We start from the raw sequence: 14,679 nt of genomic DNA, 5'->3' as shown, positions 1-14,679 counted from the left end.
GCACCTAGACACAAGAAACACACAAGAAATCTTAGAGAAAACCCTAAAGAAACATCATTAAGAATCACTTGCACCTTCTCAAACCTCCAGAAATGTCCTCAAGAGCCACTGAGCTCCCTGTATGACCGTTAGCGCCCCTAAAGGAGCACTGGCACCTCCTCATGGACCCCCTGAAACACTCTTTGAATACCCTTACAAATCCTTACTACCATATCAAGCCTCAAGTACTGTCCTTAGAAAAACATGAACACGCTACAAAACAAATACAAAATCCATAAGGAGCGCCACAAACCTCTAGGAAAGTCCTCAAGAATGTCCCTGGATGACCCTTGACCCTTTGAATGTCCTCAAGAACCCCTGTTACTTCCTGAAAGACTCCAGGGGCCACCTCAAAAACACCAAAACACAAAAAAGGAGCCTCCTCCTGGATAAAATACAAAACTCAGAAGCACAGTATGTAAATAATGCATGATGCTGTTTAAAGGTTGGAAACTCATAGTTTTGGTTGGTAAAACTCCTCAGTTTACCGGCCATTAGTAGGTGAGTCAAAAAGTTCATTTTGGATCCTGCTTCAGGAAGTTCACATGAAAGGAAATTCTGTGCCAAAGTAAGTGAACAAAAACCCAAAACCTCACTCTGCTCAGTGCTGTCATGCATATAATGAAAGGAGGTACTTCTTGTACAGCTGGGAGGGGTGAGGCTGTCAGGGTCACAAACACTGCACACTTCAGAAACTTCAGGTTTAAAATCACTCTGGTTTTCCATCAAAGATGCTGCTCTCAGTGTCAGTCTGCTCACTCCTGTTTATACATACATTTACTGGTGAGTCAAAGAGTCAATGATTCTTTTAAACAAATGCCCACTAGACAAATATGATGGTATCTGGAAATGGTATTATTACACCATCTATTGACTGACTGAAACTGCCAATCAACTCTGACTACATCAAGATAATTGGAAATCTTCTCACTAACTTCTGTATTAAATTATTTTCGTGTAGGTGTCAGCTGTGAAGAGCTCACTGCAGTCAAGAATGAAGAGTTCATTTTAGAAGGTGGCACTGTTATTCTGTCATACAAATACAACAAAACTGCAACTCGCAGTGATCAATTCTACTGGTATCGTCAAGATCCAGGAAAACCACCTAAATTCCTCCTCTTTCACACAGGATCAGTTTCAGAATTAGCGCAACCAATCAAAACAAACTCTGGACTTTCTTTTAAAGTGAATGAAGGCAAAACCCAAATGGATCTGGAGATCTCCTCTGCTGCAGTGACACACTCTGCTCTGTACTACTGTGCAGTGAAGCCCACAGTGACAGGAAACACACAGTCTCTGTACAAAAACCTGACATGTCCTGACAGAGTATTTACACACTTCAGTTCCTCCTGCTATTGAACAACAGCACCACAAAGTGGAGTTATCAAGTCAAGTCAAGTCAAGTCATGTTTATTTCATCCATTAAAATGGAAATTACAGCGCTTATACCCACCATCATGCCCCCACAAGACCTCAGTTTAAAAGTAAATACTGCGTGCGTGCCTATGGTTACAGGCCTAGCTAATACATTAACATCAAATTCGCACACACAAAAGAAAAAAAGAAGATCATAAATTAACATTAAGTACTCATAAAACTAAAGAAGTTCTCCAAATGTACGTTTAAAGTGCTTGTTGTGCTGCCTAACCGCTTGAGGTATAAAAGAAAGAGCATACCGCTTAGTGTGTGTCACTGGTGGCCTTAACCGGCCACTATCCATAACCTTGCTGCTCAAGCAAGTATGAAGAGGGTGATGAGAGTCCTGCATAATCTTAGATGTCAGTTTTTCCAAGCGGTCATAATACACTCGATCCACTGTAGTTGTCTGCCCAACCATTCTGCCTGCCCTTTTGTTCAGTTTATCAGTCCTACTCTTGTCAGTGACCCCCACATTCCCACCCCAGCCCACAACACAATAGCTCCACACACTGCATATAACGGACATAAAAAACATTTCCAGTACATCAGGATTTACATGAAAAGACTGTAACTTCCTCATGCAGTAAAGTCGTGGACTCAGTTTGTCCAGCAGTGATGTAATATGGTCAGACCGTGTCAACTTATCATTAAAAACAACACCCAGGTGTTTGTATGTATTCACTCTTTCTACAACAGTGCCTTTAATTTCCACTGCGTCAGTTGCCCTCTTGTTTCTCCTAAAATCAATCACTACTTCTTTTGTTTTCTTGACATTGAGCTCCAGGAAATGACTTTCACAATAATCCACAAAAGCTTTAATCTCATTTCTGTAGTAACTATCATTGTCATCTTCAATTAGACCTAGTAATGCGGTATCATCCGCAAATTTCACTACTTGGCAACCTGCATGCTGTGAGCGGTAATCCGCTGTGTAAATGGTGAATAGGAATGGTGATAGGACTGTACCTTGGGGAGAACCTGTATTTGTAATGATTTTCTCTGACTTAATACTTGAATTTAACCTAACAAATTGGGTCCTATTTTCTAAAAAATTTAAAATAAAATAAATGAACACCCTTGGCACCTTCATATTTAGGAGCTTTTGTACCATAATGTGCGGTTGAATCGTATTAAATGCTGAACTAAAATCATAATATAAAATTCTCACACAGCGCCCACTGGTATCCAGGTGCGCATAAATGCTGTCCAGTTTACAAACAATAGCATCCTCTGCCCCCCTTGCTTTCTGATATGCGAACTGGCAGGGGTCGAGGTATTTCTCCACATGTGGCTTAAGATTATTTAAAACTATTCTCTCACACACTTTCATTGCGACTGAAGTTAGGGCCACTGGTCTCAGGTCATTCATACACTCAACTGCTTTCTTTTTAGGCACTGGTATGATACAAGATTCCTTCCACAAATCAGGCAAAACATTTGTAGAGTAGCAATAATTAAAAATAGCAGAGAAGATGCTGGCTAACTGGAATGCACAGCTTTTCAACACTTTAGGTGTCAGTCCATCAGGACCTGCTGCTTTGGTGGCCTTCAGCTTTTTAAACATGCAATAAACCTCCTGCTTATTAGTTTGTAGGGTATATTCCCCGTCTTGGGTACTACGTATCTGCTCTCTAAGAGTAATTCTTTCCTCAGAAAAATCATTTTTATCGAATCTGTTGTAAAAAATATTCAGGTCATTAGCATATTTCTTAGTACCATTTAGTTGGTGCCTTTCAGGCTTCCCTTTTCCTACATTTCCACTCATTAGCCTCATTCCTTCCCACACCTTCTTCATATCATTCTCTTTAAAATAGTTTTCTACTTCACATTTATACCTGTATTTCTCCCTGTTAATTTCCTTTCTGAGTTCTTTATGGACTTTTTTCAATGTCTCTTTGTCCCCAATATTAAAGGCTTTTCTCTTTTCCCTTATTAACCTTCTAATTTCATCATTCATCCAGGGTTTACAGTTTGCATACACCTTGACCCGCTTCTCAGAGACAGTTACGTCAGTGCAAAAATTAATGTATCCACAGACAGACTCAGTAAGTTCATTAATGTCTTTAGCAGTGTTTTCAAAAACAGCCCAGTCCGTTTTTTCAAACACGTCCTGCAGTCTCTGAATCGCATCATTTGTCATCTTCTTCACTGTGATCTTTCCCGTTTTCTGTCTCTGTACCAGTGGGATGTATTTAGGGCAGAGCAGTATCAAGTTATGGTCCGCTTTGCCTAAGCTGGGCAACCTTCGGGATGAATACGCATCCTTGACTTTGATGTAGCAGCGGTCGAGGATCGTACCCCCCCTAGTGTTGCATTTGACGTGTTGATAGTAGTGTGTCCCGCTAGCCTTTACTGTGCAGTGATTGAAGTCTCCTGTTATCACAACAAACGCAACAGGCGACGCCGACTCAATCCTGTGCACGGTCCTCTGTATTTCCTCAGCCGCTTCTTTAGAAGCATTTCTGTGCGGCACGTAAACTGCCACCACAACCACGTGTGAGAATTCGCGAGGGATATAATATGGGCGGATAGTGACGGTCAGTATTTCGGTATTAGGGGTACATGTATGTGACTTAATAGACATATTGTTTGGATGACAGTATTCCTCATTAACGTAAACCATCAGCCCGCCCCCTCCTTGCTTCCCCGAATCCGCTGTTCTATCCCCCCGAAAGACTTTAAATCCATCAAGCGCCACCAGTTCATCGGTGTGATTTCTCGTCAGCCAGGTTTCAGTAAAGGCCATCAAGCTTATGGATCTGAATTCATGGAGGAACGAGGCATTTGCTCTCAGTTCATCCATCTTGTTCCCGATCGACTGCACATTGCCCATAATCAAAGACGGAATATATGGCCGCCATTTCCGTGATTTGAGTTTCTTTAAAACTCCCCCAGCTTTACCCCTCCTGCGCCTTCTTATCTCTTTCGGGATCTCTTGGAAATCTGCCAACTTGACCGGCGAACTCTTTCCCTGTTCCAGGGTAGCTCCAATCTCTCTTAATTCCGCTGGTGAGTAACACACTCTCAGTGCCGAACACTCACGATTATCCGAAGACTGCAGGAGATATATGCAGAACAGCAGCAACAGGCACTTGTTGACGTCCATTGTCGCGTCTAAAAATAGCACTACAGCGTCTAAAAATAACAGATTAAGAGCATATTTACACGGGGGTTTAGCGTGGTCTGCCACAAGAGCAGCGACCGGAAGCAGCAGCACATATATCAGCACAGACATCAGCACAGACATGTTTCACTGACTAATTGTTTCACTGACTAATTCAAAGACTAATTCAAAGACTTTTATTCTGGTCTACAGTGATTTCACTTAAAGTCCCCCTCCAGTCATTGACTAAACCCCTAACAAATTACTCTGTTCAGTAATATTACATAAACATTAATATTAAATGTCGACCATTGTGAAAAACATAAAGCACTGTTTTATAATAATTGATGTGGTTCATATTCCACTAATTAGATGGGAAGAGTGAGTCCACACTCCAAAATATTCCATTGACGATTTGGCTGATAGGTGGGTGTCCTGGAAACTGCCTGAATAAGAAGTGGGTATAATCCATATACCTGCATAAACCCTCTACTGCACCACTGTGACCAAGTGTTGGACCTTCCAGATACCAAAACCTGACCCATCATGTAAAATGCATGATAAAGACAATAATAACGATTTGTGCAATTTCTATTCTGCCTACTCTCTCTCTCAAAGTTCTGGAAAGAGTAGCATACAATAGAATGACTAGCTACCTAGACAAGCTAAATATCATTGTGCCATCCCAGTTCGGTTTCAGGAAAAACAGTACTACCTTTTTGGCAGCAGTTGACCTAACTGAAAAGATCAAAGATGCCATCGATAAAGGCGATTGTGGTATTGGCATTTTCTTGGATTTATCTAAAGCATTTGAGACTATTGATCTTGACATTGTACTCAGTAAGTTGCATCAATGGCATTTGAGGGGCCCAAAAAATAAAGGGACAAAAAAATAAAAATAAATAAACATGAGTTAATCCATCTGTCCTCAGTGACACCAACATATCAAGAACTCACTGCCAGATCCCCAAATCTGACATACCATGTGAAACATGAAGAAAGAAAAAACAGTAAAGTTTCTTGTTTATGAAGTTTTAGTGAACTGTTAACAGTAATGTCAGTGAGCATATAATTATAGGGATGAATATTCTGATTGAATGAAAATGGCAGAGTAATCTGGTGGAGGTAGCAGTGAAAGAGATTCTCCCATAACTGAAAGGTCAGACGTTTAAAGCCCTCATGAACTTCTCTGGAGAAGAACCAAGGTGAAATATCCACCCATCCACTTTCAACAGCCACTGATTACAATTTAAACAAGACTTCCTCAACAAATGATGAAGGTGAAGGACCAATGACGTGAAGGCCCAGATCCATCAGAGCATCAATGCTCTTCCTCTCTCTCCTCCCCTCTCACTGCAGACATGAAACACTGGCTGACAAACATCCTGATTCTGACTCTCTGGAAAGGTAAGTTGAAACCTGAGCATTTCTTCTTCTTTCATTATTGATCCTCATTCATTCATTTCTTGCTCTGCATGCTCTGTTCTTCCCCAGAGTGTAAAGGACAAGACAGAGTGATCCAGCATGGAGGAGATGTTATTGCTACTGAAGGAGAGTCACTTACACTTGCTTGTACATTTGATACTACTGACAGCAACCCCTATTTGTTCTGGTACAAACAAGAGGTGAATGATTTCCCTAAGTTTATGCTGCAGCGCAACAGATATGTAACAGGAGATAATGCTGCAGAGTTCCCGAAAGAGAAATTTGATGCTCAAATCATCAACACATCAGTTCCTCTGAGGATCCAGGAGCTGCAGCCGTCAGACTCTGCTCTGTACTACTGTGCTGTGAGGCCCACAGTGACAGGAAACACACAGTCTCTGTACAAAAACCTCTGGAGAAGTTTAAAAACGCCCATGACAGCAGCAATGGCATTTGAAGGGGAGGAACCATCAGGAAACACAAGGGGCTGAATAGTGACAGGAAGCTACAGAAAGACCAGGGAACTAGCAGCTCTTCATTTTACACTTTGTTCTTCTGTCATTCAACATGCTATCATTTTACTTTCTGTTACTGGTGTGTATTATTAAAGGTAAGACAAACTTCAAATCACTTGGTAAACAAACAAAATGCCAAATGAAACTAATTCTTCATGAGTCTGGTTTGGTTGCAGCTGATTAACCCAGTATGTCAAATGTAACCTGGTTCTTTGATTAAATCCATGACTGAGAGTCAAATCTGTTTTTGCAGATGCTGATTGTGGAGATCTCACTCCTGTCAAGGATGAAGAGTTCAGTTTGGAAGGCAGCAACGTTACTCTGTCATACAAATATTCAGAGAAAGCAGCTGCTGATGATTTCTTCTTCTGGTATCGTCAAGATCCAGAAAAACCACCAGAATTTCTTCTGTCCACTGCAGGATTTAAAGAGTCAGCAGACCCAAGGATTTCTACTAAACTGTCTGAAGACAAGCGTGGTGTGGATCTGGAGATCTCCTCTGCTGCAGTGACACACTCTGCTCTGTACTACTGTGCTGTGAAGCCCACAGTGACAGGAAACACACAGTCTCTGTACAAAAACCTGAAAAGCTGCTGGAGGCCTGTTTCCCACATCCTGTTCCACTTTCCTCCTCCACTAGAGGGCGACATGACCCAGCAGGCGTTGCTCTGTTGTTGCCCTGTTGGACCATTCTTTCATTAAAAACTGCTGCCATGAGGAGAACAACTCTCACACTGAATGCTGAACATCAGCTAGTTTCTCCTGTTGCTTTAGACCTTGTTGTAGAGATGGAACACTGGCTGTGGATTATTCTTGCTGCACTTCTCTTTGGTATGATAGACAGCATCACACTTTGATCCACCTGTTTCTAGCAATATAGAAAGCTTTCTCCAGCTCATCAAGCTCTATTTGTTGTTGATGTGCAGATTCCACAGGAGCAGAACATGGCATATCTGCTGTCATTTGTTAGCTTGGAGATAACTCCCTGTATGCTACAGGCTGACATCAGACAGCAGGCAGTGAAAAGCCACACTCATCTACATGTCTGTGTCAAGCAGTCATGCACAAACTAGTCATGTTGTGATCTCAGCTCCAGTCAACTCTCTCAACACTTGAGCTGCTGCTGGCCATAGAGGAACACTGGACACTGGACATTTTCCACTGTCTTCTCTCAGCCTCATGGACAATGTTAGTCTAATGGCTTGATTTTCTCCACTTTTTCCAGGGCTAACAGCTGCAGACGACATCTCTCCTGTACAAGATGAAGTCAGTGGGACAGAGCGGCAATCTGTCACACTCACCTGCTCCTATGAAACAAGCTCCAGAGGAATTTCCCTTCACTGGTACAGACATCAGTCTGACCAGACTCCTCAGTTTATACTCTGGAAAGGAGCCAAAGGTTACAGTTCTGAACATATTCCTAATAATCGTTATGGATCCAGAACAAGCGACACATCCACTGAACTCACCATAACAGGCCTAACCCTGGCAGACACAGCTCTCTACTACTGTGCTCTAGACACACAGTGATAGAAAGTCTACAAGAGGCTGTACAAAAACCTGAACACAGATATCTCACTATTCTTCAAAGAGGAGGGAAGTGGAATTCAAACCACAGCTTCATATCAGATGGATTGTGGGAACTCATGCTTTATCAGAGCCACTGTGGTTCCAGCTGCCAATCAAACACTGTGGGAGGACTCACATGCTCAGCAAATACAAAGCAATGACTAATCAGCTGGATGATGGTACAAACACGATCAAAAGAAAACCACCAGAGAAACAAAGTGTCAGGTTTGCTCCTCCTCCTGGATTCTTCTGGACTCTGACAACATTTCCTCACGGATCCAGAACGAAGATCCAAAATGTGTCAAGAGCAGCAAAGTCACACATCAGAACAGATGATGGAATCTACATTTCTGTCAATCCTTCCTGTTTATCATTCATACTGGAGCATACTGACTTCATGATGATCATCTGCTCCATCATTTTATTGTGTGCTGTGTGGTGAAAATTTATTTACAAAAAACAAACAACAGTAAACAAAGGCTGTGATTGTAGTTTTAGTGTTTCATGCTAAATATGTCTTTCAAATTTGATCATTGATTAACAGAATGATGTTAGTGAAAGCACAATACTCAAAGAAACCACTTAAAAAGTTTTAACAAATGTGGTCTTTTTTCTATTTCAATTTATTTATTTTTAACTCATCACATTATCATACTTGTACGTTTTTTGTTGTTGCTGTTGCTCATTTTATTATTTTAGGCTAAAGAAATCATTGCAATTCCATTCCTGGTTGTTAAACTCAGACTAAACGAAACTCAAAATAAATCAAACACTTGACTCTGTGTTATGGACCACCATTTGATCCTTCTTTTTTGCCAGGTGCCTTCCACCAACTTCAAGTCACAACTGAAATTTTGTCACGTGTCAAACAAAATGATATACTGTATTCATCACTTTACTGATGCCACAGTTAGAAATGAGCCAGGGTTTATTCTGCAGAGCCAGGGAGAGGCAGCATCACACAACAGGTTTCCTCTTGGAGATTTAGAAGTGCAGTCTGTTCACTGTGATCTCTGTGCTTACTGAGCATGCTCAGTAGGACAAGGACCAATGAGAGCAGTTTCTAACTCACTGAGACTTCATGTCAACCATGGAGCCACAGTGGACCAGCAGAGTTTTACCTGTCCTCTTTACTGCAGTATTTGTTGGTCAACAGATTTTCTCATCATCTTCATTATAGCCCTGGCACAAAGTAGATGATTCTGCAGTTTACATTTTGCTTTGACTGTGGCGCCTCCTACTGGTTTCATCTAAAAAGCCTACAGATGCACTGTGATGGAAAACCTGTCAAGAGGAGGAGCACAGTCATGAGCACATGATGAAGAGACTTTTGTGTCAGTCCCATCCAGTTAAATTATTCCTGCTCAACATCACTGAGTCAGCAATGTTGACTCTCTGCTCACTGATCTCATTCTGCATGTTATGGGGTAAGAACATATTCCACCACATTCACATATTTGGTTTGTTAACTTGTTGGAAAACATCTTGCACCAACTTTAAACCAGATTTCCACCAGACCACATGAACGTCTTATGAACTAACATTATCACAACGTTTTACAAAATACAAACTTTCAAAACAAAGTTGCTGGCATACGGAATGAGTTGATGTAACTCTGAAAAGACTTTTAGATTCAAGATGATTGAATTCCCTCAAACGTTTCATTCCAGGTCAAAGTGTTGGAGACACCATCACACCAGAGAAGGATGCTGAACAAGCCGCTGAGGGCAGTAAAGTGAAGCTCTCCTGCAGATACAGCAGCTCTCAAGTTTACAGTCTGTTATGGTACCGCCAGTATCCTGGATCAGCTCCCCAGTTCCTCATACTGGAAAACTCAGGAGTCGTAAATAATCCCATACCAGGACTGAGCATCCAACACGTCAAAGAGCAGAGTCGAGTGGATCTGGAGATCTCCTCAGCTGAAGTGACAGACTCTGCTCTGTACTACTGTGCTGTGAAGCCCACAGTGACAGGAAACACACAGTCTCTGTACAAAAACCTCTGGAGAAGTTTAAAAACGCCCATGACAGCAGCAATGGCATTTGAAGGGGAGGAACCATCAGGAAACACAAGGGGCTGAATAGTGACAGGAAGCTACAGAAAGACCAGGGAACTAGCAGCTCTTCATTTTACACTTTGTTCTTCTGTCATTCAACATGTTGTCATTTTACTTTCTGTTACTGGTGTGTATTATTAAAGGTAAGACAAACTTCAAATCACTTGGTATACAAACAAAATGTCAGATGAAACTAATTCTTCATGAGTCTGGTTTGGTTGCAGCTGATTAACCCAGTATGTCAAATGTAATCTGGTTCATTGATTAAATCCATGACTGTGAGTCAAATCTGTTTTTGCAGATGCTGATTGTGGAGATCTCACTCCTGTCAAGGATGAAGAGTTCAGTTTGGAAGGCAGCAACGTCACTCTGTCATACAAATACACAAAAATGACCACTAGTGATTACTTCTTCTGGTATCGTCAAGATCCAGGAAAACCACCAGAATTCCTCCTCTCTCACTCAGCAACAGGCTCAATATCTTTGGAAGCAGATCCAAACTCTGGGCTGACTGTTGAAGTGAATAAGGAGGAAAAACAAATTGGTCTAAAGATCTCCTCTACTGCAGTGACACACTCTGCTCTGTACTACTGTGCTGTGAAGCCCACAGTGACAGGAAACACCAAAGCTCAATACAAAAACCTTTGGTGCAGAAATGCAGAATGCAAAGGCAAACCAATACTCCGCAGTAAACACTAGAGGGAGACAAATACTATGGACTTTCAAGGGTCTGTTGTCTTACAGTTCATCTTCACAGCAGAAATGACACAAACTCTTAAAATCATTCAAGTTAAAATAGTTGTGTTGGGTGTAGAATTTTATATGAACTAAAGAATATGAATTAATAAGAAATATCAAATTAGTACAGATATTTTTTAGCTACAGGAGGTTAGGAGAGGTTAGGAGACAGCTGGAGAGACTCCACCAGAGGAAGGCCGCAGGACCTGAGGGTATCAGCCCCAGGATCCTGAGGACCTGTGCCAGCCAGCTGTCTTCTGTCATCCAACACCTCTACAACCTGAGCCTGAGTCAGGAGAGAGTCCCGGTGCTGTGGAAGACGTCCTGCTTGGTTCCTGTCCCGAAAAAGTCGACTCCATCGGACCTCAATGACTACCGACCAGTTGCCCTCACATCTCATCTGATGAAGGTGCTGGAGAGGCTGGTCTTGGCCCACCCAAGGCCGCAGGTGAAGGAGCTGCTAGACCCTCTACAGTTTGCCTACCAGCCCCATTTGGGAGTTGATGACGCCGTCATCTACCTGCTGCAACAAGCTCATATGCAATGGTGGTGGCAGCACTGTGAGAATCACATTCTTTGATTTCTCCAGTGCTTTTAACACCATCCAGCCTCTGCTGCTGGGTGAGAAGCTGCGGGTGATGGGTGTCGACACCTCCACTGTCTCCTGGATTACTGACTACCTGACAGGCAGGCCACAGTTTGTCCGTCTGGGCAGTGCTCTGTCTGACGCGGTGGTCAGTGATACAGGAGCTCCACAGGGGACTGTACTGTCCCCTTTCCTTTTCACCTTATACACCACAGACTTTCAGTACAACTCCGAGTCATGCCACCTGCAGAAATTTTCTGATGACTCGGCTGTTGTTGGGTGTATAAGTGAGGGAAGGGAGGGGGAGTACAGAGCAGTGGTGGATAACTTTGTGGAGTGGGCTGGACGCAATCACCTGAGGCTGAATGTCAACAAGACCAGAGAGACAAATCACATCTGTCAGACAGAGACTGTCTGTATAGTTCTGTTTTAACACTCCACCACTCAGCACCTTAACTGTTTATTTATTATCCATTACCCAGCACCTTAACTGTTTATTTATTATTTATTATCTATATATTACATCCTAGGTTAATATACATTCACAGTGTTTTTCAGACTGGAGGGGAAGTGGTGATTCCTTAAGAGGTCGAATCAAGTCGGTTAGTTCCTGAATCCCAGTACCGGGCGTTGGGTTCTTGGTTTCATGGTTTCATACTAACTCTCCTTATCTATGCAATCATGTATATACTTAATTTCATCTGTATATTTTATTTTCATATTCACTCATGTATATTTTTAGTTTTTAGTCTTTATAGTCTTTATTGTATATATTTAGCCTTTATTCTATTTTATTTAACTTTATTATATGTTTCTACTGTTGCTGCTGGAACACCAGAATTTCCCTGGTTGGGATCAATAAAGTTTATCTATCTATCTATCTAACTTGGTTGGCCTCTCTGGGAGTGTTTGTCTGCTTCTGCTCCTACATATCAGAAAGAGAGTTAGTTTTGTTACTGACTCTACAAACGTTTTTCACACCATTATATATGTCCAATCATCGACTGTGGCCACACCTACAAATGATGAGGATAGACCATCAAACAAGTCATTCATAGAGAACAAGAGGTTAAAGAAACACAAAGCAACGAGGGGAGGGACAGATTGAGGGAGGAGCAAACCTGTCAAAGAAATAGGAAAGAGGAGAGGAAGTTCATGGCCACTGGTGTTAAATACTCACAACACAAGCAGTTTGACTCTGTAAGATGGTGTTGCTGCTGATTGGTGTGTTTGGTCCTTTGTTTCTGTCCTCACTATCAGGTAAACAACATGATGCTTCACTAAACCTTTAGATTCCAGTAATCCATGAGTGTTTCATTCCTAAAATATTCTGAACAACAACACACACATTTACCTCTTCCTTCAGGTGTCAGCTGTGAGGAACTCACTCCAGTCGAGAATGAAGAGTTCAGTTTGGAAGGCAGCAAAGTTACTCTGTCATACAAATACGACAAAACTGCTGCTTCAACTGATTCCTTCTTCTGGTATCGACAATATCCAGGAAAACCACCAGAATACCTCCTGATGATCACAGGGTCAAACTTTACAACAAGAGCAGAGTCTCTCAAATCAGACTCAGGAATTTCCACTAAACTGTATGAAGACAAGCGTGGTGTGGATCTGGAGATCTCCTCTGCTGCAGTGACACACTCTGCTCTGTACTACTGTGCTGTGAAGCCCACAGTGACAGGAAACACACAGTCTCTGTACAAAAACCTGACAGCCAACAGCAGAAGCTGCACTACACTGCAAACACAGAGCCCTAGGAGACATTTTCTTGTGTTATCAACTTATTTCAAAATGCATTCATTCAGGATTCTTGTCTGAGTGAAACCCTCAGTTTTAAAAGGTAATCTTACTTATTTACTGATCAAATCCACCACAGAAAATGACTTGCAGAGGCGTTGCTGCTCCACAAATGAACCCAACAAGTTGTTCTGTACACATGGAGTGTCTGCTCAATCGACGATTCCTCATCACACAAACATGGTCAGTGGTACAAAGTGTAGAAAATGACAATTTCTCCAAAGTCAACCTCTTGTCTACACAAACCCAGCAGATACCAGCATGTTTCCCCTCTAAAAACATGAGTTGAACTCTTTTCCTCCACTAGAGGGCGACATGACCCAGCAGGCGTTGCTCTCTTGTTGCCCTGTTGGACCATTCTGTCATTAAAAACTGCTGCCATGAAGAGAACAACTCTCACACTGAATGCTGAACATCAGCGAGTTTCTCCTGTTGCTTTAGACCTTGTTGTAGAGATGGAACACTGGCAGTTTGCCTCCACCTGAAAGAAAAGGGAAACTCCTAGGAGGACCACAACGTCCACATCTTGGATAGAGAGGACAGATGGTTGGACAGAGGAGAGAAGGAAGCGATCTCTGTCAAGATAGAGAAACCATCTGTCAACAGAGGAGGAGGTCTCAGACACCATCTGCCTCCAACCTACAACGCTGTACTGTCACCCTTCACAGGAAGTTCAACCACACACCCTTGACCTCTTGTGATCCCAACGACCACCATTCACTCCTGGAAGACTCTAACCAGCGTCCTTCACTCCTGAAGTCAGGTGACTCCACCAACACTAACGCCAGTCATCACAACAGGAAGGAGCACTAACGCTCCAGTAGTTTCAACCACCTGGACAACGTCCCCACACAGGTTAAATACCTGGGACTCCCCACCAGTCTGTTAGAACTGAAGAAGCCTCTTGGATGAGAAGTCAAACGTCTTCAAGAATCTACAAATAGTCCAGCTGATCTCAGTTCAACCCCACGTGGATGAAAGGAAACAAGTGACAGGAATGTCCATCTCTTTGTACGTTGGCACTATGTTCAACATTTATGGGCGTCTCCAAACGCAAGTCCTGTTCACATTCACAGACGTGGAAAATCAACACTAAATCAGAATATTGCCTGTACTGGGGTGCTCTTTTAACTTTTAGATGAATAAAAAACAAAATGTTTTGATGACGTGAAAGGATTTTATTGCAACAAAAGAGTAAAACTTCAAATAAAACATCATTAGAAAAGTCATTAAAAGTTTTGAAACTGACAATGTCTGAAACAGACCTCCATCTTTTCCCATCTTGTCACCATGGAAACGGCTTCAGGTCCAGGATGAGTGGATGTGTAGCTCCTCCTACTGACTGCAGAGGAGGCTGCATGGCAGAGAGCTGTTTTATTCCCAGCTGTGAACATCAGACCAACCACAGCTCATAAAAGCAGAC

Source organism: Myripristis murdjan, chromosome 17 (assembly GCF_902150065.1).
Source record: "Myripristis murdjan chromosome 17, fMyrMur1.1, whole genome shotgun sequence".
In the NCBI taxonomy this organism is placed as follows: Eukaryota; Metazoa; Chordata; class Actinopteri; order Holocentriformes; family Holocentridae; genus Myripristis; species Myripristis murdjan.
Note: the sequence above shows the minus strand (reverse complement) of the source record.